The 13,162-nt window shown below is 38.9% G+C and overlaps 1 long non-coding RNA gene across 2 annotated transcripts in view; it reads left to right on the top strand.

Annotated features, from left to right (window-relative positions):
• LOC139158992 (uncharacterized) overlaps positions 1–12,897 on the top strand; it is a 33,143-nt gene extending 20,246 nt beyond the window's left edge. For both annotated transcript variants that reach the window (XR_011557788.1, XR_011557789.1), the window contains exons 2-3: positions 10,609–10,712; positions 12,563–12,897. This is a non-coding gene — a long non-coding RNA (uncharacterized lncRNA). The remainder of the gene's footprint in view (positions 1–10,608; positions 10,713–12,562) is intronic.
• Positions 12,898–13,162: the final 265 nt, after the last annotated feature.

The raw sequence follows: 13,162 nt of genomic DNA, 5'->3' as shown, positions 1-13,162 counted from the left end.
TTGGCTTGCCCCACAGAAGCCTCTTCTATCTTATCCCCTTCTCTTCTTTTCAGGTGGGGAGGGAGAGTAGAATGTCTAACTCCTTAGTATGGAGTAGCAAGTCAAAACTCCCAGCCCGCAGGCTGGATGAATCACGCTTTGACCATGCTCTGGCAGTTGGAACAGAATTCTTTTCAGGTGGGGAGGGGGAGTAGAATGTCTAACTCCTTAACATCAGAGTGTGTTAATTTCTGTATAAGAATTACTAATGATCTGATGGTCATTTCAGAAAATTCTTTCTTAGCAAGTACTTAGAAGCCAATAGGAACATACATGCCAAATTTCAGGCTTGTAGGCTTTTCAGTTCTGCAGATTTCGTGATGACTGAGTGGATTTGGCTTTTATATATATAGATTAGGGCAACGTTGCTTTTTACTACCGTTCCCGCTGATTGAAAATAAACTTTGGATTTTTTAGTAATCTATTAATCTCTTTGGAAGATAATGAACACTCATGATGGGTTAAACTGGATATGTTGCAAAACATGCTGGTCTTGCTTAGCAAGAACATGAGTAAACATAAAAACATCAGGATTTGATTGAACATGAGTAAAATCTTCATGATTGCAGAATCTTGAGGACTAGAATGTCTTGAATTATATGTTAAAAAGTTTAATCTTTCCCCAAAGAGCCTTTTGAGGTAGAGATGTACACATATTCAATGTTCACATTTTGAAGCTTGCATACATCCCTTTTGAAAAAGACAATTTTTTTGTTTGATTTTAAATTGACATTTTTTTTTAAAATGTATGAATAAAGCAAATATATTCCAGGAGAGGAGAAATGTATTACGTGCTATTTTCTTTTTTCCTCAGAAAGCTCTGGGTAAGGTTAAATACTTGTGATTGAATTGAAGGAGACTTGTGAAAATATAAAATCACAATATGTTATTCCACCCAGTTTTTTAACCTGAACGTAATATTTACATTTGGGTTTCTTTTTCTTAAATAAAAAATAAAATAAAAAATATTTAAAACACATTTTGAATCAGAAGCTAAGCCAAATATTTAAAGGACATCCCATCCTGTGATTTTTGTGGGAGATCAGAATATATGAGCTGGTGGAAGGAAAAGGCACCAGAGCCATCACATGCTCACTACATGGGGCTACCTTTGAAAAGTGTTTGGAAACTTCAGGTCGTGCAGAATGCAGCTGCGAGAGCAATCATGGTCTTCCCTAAATATGCCCATGTTACACCAACACTCCGCAGTCTGCATTGGTTGCCGATCAGTTTCCGGTCACAATTCAAAGTGTTGGTTATGACCTATAAAGCCCTTCATGGCACTGGATCAGATTATCTCAGGGACCGCCTTCTGCCGCACGAATCCCAGTGACCAGTTAGGTTCCACAGAGTGGGTCTTCTCTGGGTCCCATCAACCAAACAATGTCGCTTGGCGGGACCCAGGGGGAGAGCTTTCTCTGTGGCTGCCCCGGCCCTCTGGAACCAACTCCCCCCAGAGATTAGAATTGCCCCCACCCTCCTTGCCTTTCGTAAGCTACTTAAAACCCACCTCTGCCGCCAGGCATGGGGGAACTGAGATACTCTTTTCCCTTGGCTGTCACAATTTTATGGATGGTATGTCTGTATGTAAGTTTGGTTTTATAATAAGGGTTTTTAACTGTTTTAATATTGGATTGTTTATGCTGTTTTTATTACTGTTGTTAGCCGCCCCGAGTCTACGGAGAGGAGCGGCATACAAATCCAATGAATAAATAAATAAATAAACAAACAAACAAACAAACAAACAAACAAACAAATAAATAAATAAATAAATAAATAAATAAATAAAAAAGACCTGCTTGTGGCATATGAAACCTTTTGGACTTCGTTATCATCACCAGACCACAGATGATACCAACCAGCTGTGTGTGGATTTCAGAAAGCCGAAATGCACACACAGCTGCATATCTCAGGCAAATGCACATGAGCCCCTGCATGAGATTTGGTAAAATCTCGCATGAGGATGCTTGCATGAGTGAGATTTCAGAGATTTGCGCTGATTTTTTGCTACTGCGCATGCGCAGCAGCAAAAATATCAGCAAAAATCACCAAAATCTCACTCGTGCTCACATCGTCACGTGAGATTTTGCCTGCTGCCCATGCGTAATAGATATACTTCACACTGACAAGTACGCCTATGCCCACTGGGTGTGTGCATGTCTGTGATGGCCTCGAAGGACACACTGCTAGTGCCGAAGACAAGCAGCCGTTCACTGATCTCAATTCTGGGCTACACAGGTGAGTTGTTAATATATTGACCCAGTGCCTGGAGAATAGGTCTGGGTGGGGAGGAATGGACTTCAGTTCAATCCTGCCAAAACTGCCTGGTTGTTAAACCTTTCAAGTTGTGTATATCATTATTATGGATCTTGGATGTGGTTGCACTTTCCTACTTGGGGAAACTTGGGTTTAATACATTCTATTTTAAAGAATTTTTAGCATGTCATAATTAATCTACAAATTCTGATTTTGAAATAACTATGTAAAATATTAATGATGTCTTTATTTAAATGGAGGTAATTATACTTGAGACTATTTTATTACATGATCATGAAAAAAACATTTCCTTACATAAATGCGAACACCTGTTAATTTTCCTTGTTTACAACCAGTACATCTGAAGGATTGCTTACTTCCCTAAATTTTATTTATTTTGTCAAGTACATATTGGTAGTATATAAAGAAATAAGTATATAAAGAAATTGTTTATATGTATGATACTAGTAAGAGAGAAACATTAGGACAAAGGACTGTAGGCACACTACTGCATTTATGCATGCCCCTTACTGACCTCTTAGAAATTGGGTGAGGTCAACCGTGGATAGTCTAAGGGTAAAGTTTTGAGGGTTAGATGATGATACCACAGAGTCAGGTAGTGAGTTCCATGCATTAACTACTCGGGTTACTAAAGTCGTATTTACTGCAGTCAAGTTTGGGGCAGTTTGCTTTAAGTTTGTATCTCTTGTGCTTGTGTGTGGTTATGGTTGAAGCTGAAGTAGTCACTGAGAGGAAGGACATTGTAGCAGGTCATATTTACTGCAGTCAGGTTTGGAGCAGTTTGCTTTAAGTTTGTATCTCTTGTGTGCTTGTGTGTGGTTGTGGTTGAAGCTGAAGTAGTCATTAAGAGGAAGGACATTGTAGCAGATGTTTTTAGGGCTATGCTTAGGTTGTGTTTAAGGTGACATAGTTCTAAGCTGTCTAAACCTAGAATTGTAAGTCTAGTTGCATAGGGTATTCTGTTGCGAGTGGAGGAGTGGAGGACTCTTCTAGTAAAGTATTTCTGGACATTTTCTAAAGTGTTTATGTTCAAAATGTGGTGTGGGTTCCAGACAGATGAGCTGTATTCAAGGATTGGTCTGGCGAAAGGTATGCATGCTCTGGTTAGTAGTGTGAGATTACTGGAGCAGAAGCTATGTAGTATTGGGTTAACAATTCTTGAAGCCTTTTTGGTGATGTTGCAGTGGGCTTTGGCACTTAGGACATTTGATATGAGTATTCCAAGGTCTTTTATGGAGTGAGGGTTGTCTGTAAGGTCTTGTTTATTCAGCTTTTATTTGGTGTTCTGATTCATTTTGCCAATGTGTAGGACAGAGCACTTTTTGGTTGAGATTCAGAGTTGCCAGATGTTTGAGCATTCAGACACAAAGTCAAGGTCTTTTTGGAGAGTAGCTGTGTTATTGGTGGTGTTGAAATTTTTTATATTCTCAGCAAAGAGAACACAGTTGCTTGTAATGTGATCACTAAGGTCATTTATATAGAGTATGAAGAGTGTTGGTCCTAGTACTCTGCCTTGGGGTATGCCGCTGTTAACCGGAACAGGATTAGATATGGCGCTCCCTACTTTGACAACTTGTCTGTTTGATAGGAACACAGTTATACAGCCATGGTGGGATCCTGAGATGCTGTAGGATTGCAGTTTTAGAAGTAGTTTGTCATGAACCACTGAATCGAAGGCTTTACAGAAGTCAATGTAAATTGCATCTATTGATTTGACCTGATCAAGATGTGTAGTCCATATGTTCTTGCAGTGAAGGAGATACTGTCCTGAAGGGGATTTAAAACATTCAAGAAGGTAGACCTTTCTTCCTTTCTTTAGTTTTTCATGTGCAAGGGGTCTTTCAATTTGCTTATTCGTTTTTAGTACAATATTGCAAATTACAATGTAGTACAAAAGTATTGATTGACTAGCTGTACCCGGCCATACGTTGCTGTGGCTCAGTCTGGTTTCTCTGGTTTGTCAACTGTAGAACATGCAACATATAATTGTCTATGTGGGAAGCAATCCGTGTGTAGAGCTAAACTGCACAATTTTAAAGATTGACCTTGAGCTTTGTTGATGGTGATTGCAAACGGCAATTGAATTGGGGATTGCAATCTCTAAAATTAAGAAATGAGGACATCTTTACCTTTGAAATATTCTGTCCAGACCTTTATATGTTGCATGTTGAATGGCAATTTCAAAGCAGAATGAGCATGTTTTACCTGTCACAGGTTTGCCATCAGTATAATAGTAGGTATATAAAAGGATGGGTGCATTCAAATACAGCGTTTTGTCAAAATTTCAAAGCAATTGGTGAAAAACATCCTGTTTTAAGCACCTGCATGTTTTTACCTGTCACAGGTGTGACATCTATGTAATATAAAATAAAACACACACATATTTGAATGCAAAGCCATATAAACAGACCATTGTCATTGGTTCAAATTATCACTGTTCTGTCGGGCTCTCTGATAGGAGCCTCCCGAAAATTCAAGGATACAAAGTTCAGACACACACACGTTTGAAAATTCAAAACAATGTTCTTCATCACAAAAATCAAAATAAACTAAGCACTCTTTTTGTATTGCAAAGAGCACTCTTCCCAAAACAACCAGGTAGTCTGTACAATTTCCCTTAAGCAGTCATGAAGTACTTAGCCAGCAGCTGTGGAGAAACTTCACACCCCTTCTTCTTCCAACGAAGGGAGACACACACACACATTGCTCTGCTTTGGTTTCAAAGGCGTGAAAAAGCAACAAAGTCCAGCACACAAGATTCCTGACGAAACTGCAACAGATATTCTTCCACAATGGCCAAACCCACATGGTGCTATTTATAGCAGCAGCCCTAATTACCGGAGCCCCACCCAAACACAGGTGGCCTCCCTTATTTCCTGTAATATGTTCTTACTTGGTCTCTTCTACGCATAATTCTGCGCTTGCATGGGTCATCATCTAAAGCCATAGAAGATAGGGAAGATTGACTGCCTTGGCTGTATGCCAAGCCCTCCTCTGCCGAGTCACTCCCACCTTCTTCGTCCGAGGAAACTAAACTCTGATCTGATTCTGTCGGCAATAACACAGGCCTGTGACATGTTGAATTTTCCCCTGCATCCACCTCCCCATTACCTGGGGCAGGAGCTGGGCCAGAGCCAACCACAACAATCACCAGTCAAGGAAAATGCATCTCCTATCTTTTTCACCAGCCTCAATGCCAAGCAACACCCTGTTTTTACCTGTGACATCTATATAATATAGGTACATAAAAATGCATGTATCCGAATGTAATGCTGTCCCAAAATTTCAAAGCAATCAGTGAAGAACTTTCGGAGATTTAAAAATGTGAACAAATGTACAGTTACATTTATATAGATAATGCTTATAATTTTGAAAGCCATCAATAAACCACCCTCTCTTTGTTATATAGTTTTACAAACACATTAAAATATTTTTCATTTATTCTTTACAATTCTTTTTGGAATTATGTAACATTGTATATACTTTTAGTATATGAGCTAAAGGTTTTTTGGAGAATGAGCAGCTGTTTCTAAAACTGGAAGTCATTCTTTATATATCATTAAGATATAATGTAAAAGTAACAACCATTCTTTAGTCTACTCACTAATATTTAATATATTTTAGTATTTTCCCTTTCCATGGTTTTGCTATATTTTTGCAATATAATTTTGCAAGTTCTTCCCTGAACGGGTAGAAATCTTGCAAATAAATAAATAAAAATTCAGAGTGTTCAGGTCACAATGAAGGCTTTTCAAATAATTTAAAAATAAAAAAGCACAATATACATCAACTATTATAACAATTAATCAGACCACAACTGATTTAAAAACACACACACACCAATTCTTTTTCCCAACACAACTGGCTTGCTGTTGAGCATTATTATGGAGTAGTGAATATTCTGTAGGTCGAATGGGAATGGTGAAGTATCTCAGAGAATGTGAGCAATGGATTAAGATGCCAATCTATCAATGGCGTAATTTTAGTTCTCATAATTCTCATGATTAAAATGCTGCAAGGACTGGCCGCAGTTATAAATAACTTATTGTTGTATGTCAGTGTAGCTATTGCAACTACTTATTGTTGAAACAAAATGCACAATAAGTACATTCAGTTCTCATTCCAGTTCTTTCGGTGTGTGACTTTCCATTGCGCTTTCTGTGGAGTTGGTTCCCTAAGTGGATTCTGTGGTTTTGCGATTCTCAAGGGATCTATACTGACATCTCCCTCTGGTTTCTCAGATTTACTCGTTGCGGTTTCAGTCCTGCTTGCATTTATCAGGTTAGTCTAGTAGTACAGTGAGTAACAATGGATAGAACAGAAAAAAGGTAGAAAAGTTCGTAAGAAGAAGCAATTTTCCCCATAGCAATCAATGTAAAAGCAAACAATGTGTGCAACCCCATCCCCAAAATCACCACTTTTGCTTGTGCTGCTGGGAATCCCCGCCTCCGGACTTCCATTGCCAGCCGAAGCACCCGTTCTTGCATTGCTGGGATTCCTCTGAGCCTCCCCTCACTGGGATTCAAAGCAGCGTTGGCAAAAATGAAGGGAATCCCAGCGAGGGGAGCCTCAGGGGAATCCCACCAACGCAAGAACGGGTGCTTCGGCTGGCAATGGAAGTCCAGAGGCGGGGATTCCCAGCGGGGGGAGGCTCAGGGGAATCCCAGTGCTTCGGCTGGCAACGGAAGTCCGGAGACAGGGCATCCTAGTGGCAGCGGCTCGGGTTCATAAGGGGAAAATAGTTCGGAAGAAGAGACAAAAAAATCTTATACACCATGTTCATATCTCGAAAAGTTTGTTACTAGAGGCGTTCGTAAGAAGAGGTACCACTGTATAAGGTTTGATTGGCTGAAAGATGGAATGCACCCTGCTATTGCTATTTCGTATTGTATTAAAGTAATTATCCGTTTTGCCTCCATGACATTATGCAGCTGTTTCCTGAGCACTTCCCGAATAATTTTCCTGCATGAACTCCTCTTTAAATTCAGGGCTTTGATTTACAAAACAATAATAACAATTTGATATTATTTCTACATATTTCTTCCGTACATGCAGTGGCCCAGGTCCCATACCACTGAGTTATGAGGAGATTAGGATATTATTAGTGGTGGGCTGGTGCTGGAACGGCTAAATGTCCGCAGCTGTACAGCTCTGGAACACAAAAGTGCGGGATTGAGTGCAATTTTACTTTCTGCACCTTTGCAGGTAGCAAAATCTCACACAGGGCGGCGCGTGCGTTTCAGCAAGGTTTTTTGCTTGTCTGTATGCGGGGAAGCAAAAAAACGTGGCAAAATGTGCATGCTCGGACGTCCCTGGGCGAGATTTTGCTACCTGCACAGGTGCAGGAAGCAAAATTGCGCTCAATCCCACACTTGTGTGGGGAACTGCACACAATTAGCTGTTCTGGCAGCAGCCCAATACAGTGGATATTATATACAGAGCCTGGGTGGTGCAGCAGGTAGAGTGCTGTACTGCAGGCCACTGAAGCTGACTGTAGATCTTTAGGTCAGCGGTTCAGATCTGATCGCTGGCTCAAGGTTGACTCAGCCTTCCATCCTTCCTAAGTGGGTAAAATGAGGACCCGGATTGTGGGGGCAAGATGCTGGCTCTGTTTTTAAAAAGTCCTATTGCTAACATGTTGTAAGCCACCCTGAGTCTAAGGAGAAGGGCGGCATAAAAATTGAATGAATGAACGAACGAACAAACAAACAAACAAACAAACAAATACTCAAAAAAACAAGTAAGATGACCTGTCTAATATTTATAAAGGGGTATATTTAACTCCAGCAGACCTGGAATCTCTTTGGAATTAAATTGATTATCTCCAGCCAACTTTGCCATTTGAACAGTTGACTGGGAATTATAACTATTTCTCATTAGAAAACAACACACTCAGGAAGTTTATGAACCCAAGATCTCTTGAAGTTCTGTTTCAGAGGTTTCTTAGGTTTATATCCCTCTACCTACTGATCAGAGGATGTGTCGAATTGAAAAAAGCAGGTGGTGGTGATGGAAGTGGAGAGAAACAGGACACCCGATTCTTCTAGTGGAATCTTCTTGAGGAACAATCAGTTAATCACTTGGAAAGGGTTGCTTAAAGATATCTTTCTTAGGCACATACATGACTACCTCCTTTTACAGCAGGGATCTCAAAACTTGGCAAATTTAACACTTGTGGATTTCAACTAAAGCTGAGGAATTCTGCGAGTTGAAGTCCACATGTCTTAAACTTGCCAAGTTTGGAGACCTTTGTTCTATAGGATGTATTCCTTGAAGAGTTGTTCTAAGTTCCCATTTTTATGACTGTAGGAAAAGTTTGGAGAGATTCTTCTCTTTGCAAGCTTCTTTGAGCTAGTTTACAGTAAGGCTGTTTATAGTAATTTGAGTTAGTTTAGAGTACTTTAAAATTTTATTTATGTATGTATGTATGTATTCATTCATTCATTCATTCATTCATTCATTCATTCATTCATTCAATTTTTATGCCGCCCTTCTCCTCAGACTCAGGGCGGCTCACATGTTAGCAATAGCACTTTTTAACAGAGCCAGCCTATTGCCCCCACAATCCGGGTCCTCATTTTACCCACCTCGTAAGGATGGAAGGCTGAGTCAACCTTGAGCCGGTGATGAGATTTGAACCGCTGACCTACAGATCTACAGTCAGCTTCAGTGGCCTGCAGTACAGCACTCTACCTGCTGCGCCATCCCTGCTCATTTATATATTGTGTGCTATATTTGCTGTTAACTTTTTATGTATCTTATGGGTTGAAAGGCATTATATGAACCACCACCACCACTACCACAACCACCACCACCACAACAACAATAATAATAGCCTCAGTAGTTATAGGTTGATCACAAAGGGTAAATGAAAAAGTATGCTTTTCATTTTCTTCCCTTTGAGAAATAAATTTAAAGAAAGTAAAGACACTGGACGTGAAACAAATATTTCTTTGGAATTAAGCAGAATTGAGTAAATATGCATATTTTAAAGACAATATATAAAGGGTAGCCAAGATATGCAACTTTGCCCAGAACCTATGAAAAGCTTGATTTGGTGCATTCCAAATCATCAACAAGGTCATATGCTCATAACCCAACATTGGGACCATGTATAGATGGTCACTAGCAAATTGGAAGAATTTCCTCTCTTTATACATGGTCTGCATAAGGCAGGATCAATATACCTAATAGGTTATTCTTATGCATAGAGTCCTTAACGAAATTTTATGAGGATTTAATTCATCCATTTAAGTTACATAATGCTATCTTGCCCTGTAGATGGCAGCATTGTTCCATTGTGTTACATTTTATAATTTCATCAACACATAAAAATACTGCTATTGATTAAAGTGTTAATACTGACCTATGGCAAAGAGCTTTGCACAGTTTAATTAAGAGCTTTAGATGACCAGTTTTCAGCCAGTTTTACCAAGCAGAATATTCAGATAGAATTAAAATAGAAATAAAACAAATAAAATGAGCACATTTCGTAATTCAGAAAATATTAATCCATGTTTATTTACTTATTTATTTGTTTGTTTGTTTGTTTGTTAGTTTGTTCATTTATTTATTAGATTTGTATGCCTCCCTTCTCCAGAGACTTGGGGCGGCTTAATATATGTTGCAATCATGTTTCATATAATCCAATACTTTGGGTTCCTGATCTAAAACTGGTAATGCTTGGTGTGTTATATTAATGGCCCCGGACAGACACTCACATCTATTAGTGTCCACTGATCTCAAGGAAAGTATGAGTATTGTAAGCATTTGCAAGCACATTCTCATGAAATATTTGCAGAATTTTCCACTACCATATATATCATAAACACAGCTTGAGAGATATTTTTTTGGAGAAATAATAGAAGAAAAAGTATTGAGTAGATTCCAGTCAAATTAAACAGGGATTAAGAGTTTATGTGGCATTTATAAGCCATGGGATCTATCTTCTTTGTAGACTTTAGTTCAGCATTCAATACCATCATACTGGACATTCTTCTAATTAAACTAAATCAGCTAGCTTGTAAGTGGATCACAAGCTTCCTAACAGATAGGAAGCAGCAGGTGAAGCTAGGCAAAAATCACATTAGATACCGGTACAACTAGCACAGCCCCGCCCCAAGGCTGTGTGCAACTTCTCTTCTCTCTATATACCAATAATTGTCAGCATTCCAATTAACATCCGAGAAATAAATCAGAGTCCAAACCTTGGCTTTATTCCAAGTTCCAATTTATTAACAGAGTCATGTTGGCTACAAACTGTAGGCAACCCAATGCTAACTTTTCCTACAGTTCTTTACCCAGGTTCTACACACACAACTTCATCACATGGACCACTTCAGTTCTCGCAACGTCCACAATCCTCCCATGTATGTCTGGCTGGTGCTGAACAAAAGGTGACCTTGAATCTCTGAAAATAATTTGTTGTGGCTTGTATTTTCCCCACTCATACAACCACCCCTCCCCAATTCCCACACTACTAATCTACTTGTGGCAGGCCAAAATCTCCAACTCAAAATGATGGCTTTGGCCTGACAATAACTGCATCTAAAGTTTGCAGTTACTGAAGTTTGCAGATGAAACAAGAGTGATTGGTTTCATTCGAGACAATAATGAAACCACATACAGATGGGAGGTTGAACAACTAGCCTTGTGGTGCAACTGCAACTGCAACTATCTGGAACGCAACACACTTAAAATGATAGAAATTGTGGTAGACTTTAGGAGAAATCTTCCCATTCTACCATCTCTTACAATATTAGACAATGCAGTATCAATAGTAGAGACCTTCAAATTTCTAGGTTCTATCATATCTCAAGACCTAAAATGGACATCTAACATGTCTCTGGAGAGGGCGGCATACAAGTCTAAATAATAATAATAATAATAATAATAATAATAATAATAATAATAATAACAACAACAACAACAACAACAACAACAACAATGATAACAACAACAACAATAATAACAACAAAACAACAACAACAATAATAAAACATAAAAAACATTAAAAAACCACAATAAAGAACGTTCCTTCTACTCCAATTTAGGAAGCTCAATCTACCCAAGAAGCTGCTGATTCAGTTTTACAGAGAAATTATTGTCTGTCATCTGCACCTCTATTACTGTCTGGTTTGGTTCTGCAACCCAGCAAGAAAGATACAGACTTCAGAGGATAATCAGAACTGCAGAAAAAACAATTACTGCCAACCTGCCTTCCATTGAGGATCTGTATACTGCGTGAATCAAAAAGAGGCCCGTGAAAATATTTACTGACCCCTCGCAATCTGGATATAAATTATTTCAACTCCTACCCTCAAAACGACACTATAGAGCACTGTACACCAAGACAACTAGACATAAGAACAGTTTTTTCCCGAACGCTATCACTCTGCTAAACAAATAATTCCCTGACCACTGTCAAACTATTCACTAAGGCTGCATTACTATTATTATTATTATTCTCATCATTCCAATCACCCATCTCCTCCCACTTATGACTACAGGACTGTAACTTATTGCTTATATCCTTATGATTTATATTCATATTGATTGTTTCATGATTGCTTATTTCTACCCCATGACAATCCTTAAGTGCTGTACCTTATGATTCTTGATGAATATATCTTGTCTTTTTATGTACACTGAAAGCATCAGCACCAATGATAAATTTCTTATGTGTCCAATCATACTTGGCCAATAAAGAATTCTATTCTGTTCTGTTCCTATCCTATCCTATTCTAATTTTTGGGTGAGCAATGTGTAGCCTTTGAACTGTAGTTAGCTTGGGAACTAAAGCCAGTTTGGTCACTGATCAAAGAAAAGACGGTTTGTGCTGAATCATAGTTGGAGAGCCATAAGGCTTCTATTTTTCATTTAATTGGTAGTTATATAGCTGTTTTCTGTGTAGCATCTGAACATTTCCTAAAAGCACTGCAATTAATATATTTATTTAAAGGATGTATTGTATATCACAAGTTAGCAACAGAGACCTTACAGGCCCTGGAGCTTGTGTTATCCTTTCAAAAGGAATGTGCCTTCCCCAAAATTAATTGCTTTATTTTTGAGAACAAACTGCAGAATCCATGAGTGATATGCCAAGGCTGGATTTTCTATACCCAAGCTAGGATTATTTGTCTGCCATCTTGCATTTTGGCCTGGTTCAGTCAGTTAACATTTTGCAATGTTCGGAAGATTAGTCAAATTTAACTGGTTCTTTTTCTTCTTTTCTAACCCAACATAGGAGGAGGAGATGTCTGTTCATTGAGCAGAAGAAAGCTGAATAGTATATGACCAGATTTGATGGTTGCATCTGTTCTGTCTGGCCGGATCAATTGTCAGAAATAAAGACCCACACACACGTTGGTTCAAAAGTCTATTGGTAACACTATTTCTGCAATACAAGGGTTAACCCAAGGAATTCATGCTGTGTTTTTCCAATTAGCAGGAGATAAGGATAGTCCCAGACCTCAGCCAGATAGAATCATAAATCTCTGCTAATGAGATGTCTCTGATTTCTAACTACACTCACTCAGTCCAAAGAATAAAACAGCTCATGCAACATGCAAGAATCCAAGTCCATGGAAGCAGAAGAAGTCTTCAGTTCTGAGGCACCTTTCTCCATAATGGGAATGTTGTTTGCCACACACCCTTTCCCATCATCCTGTCCTTATATACCGCCAAGGTGTGGCCAAACGTCCATAGATCTATTTAATGCCAAGAACCCCTTCTTGTGAGATATTCATGCCTAGATCTCATTCTCCTTATCCTTGCATCTAACAGGAGGTCCTGATACTCAAAGTCCCCATCATCCTCTGTGTTCTGTCGGGCTCTTTGGTAGACT

Source organism: Erythrolamprus reginae, chromosome 2 (genome assembly GCF_031021105.1).
Source record: "Erythrolamprus reginae isolate rEryReg1 chromosome 2, rEryReg1.hap1, whole genome shotgun sequence".
NCBI classification, from domain to species: Eukaryota; Metazoa; Chordata; class Lepidosauria; order Squamata; family Dipsadidae; genus Erythrolamprus; species Erythrolamprus reginae.
The sequence above is the reverse complement of the archived record's forward strand: the minus strand, read 5'-3'. Positions and strand labels throughout refer to the sequence as shown.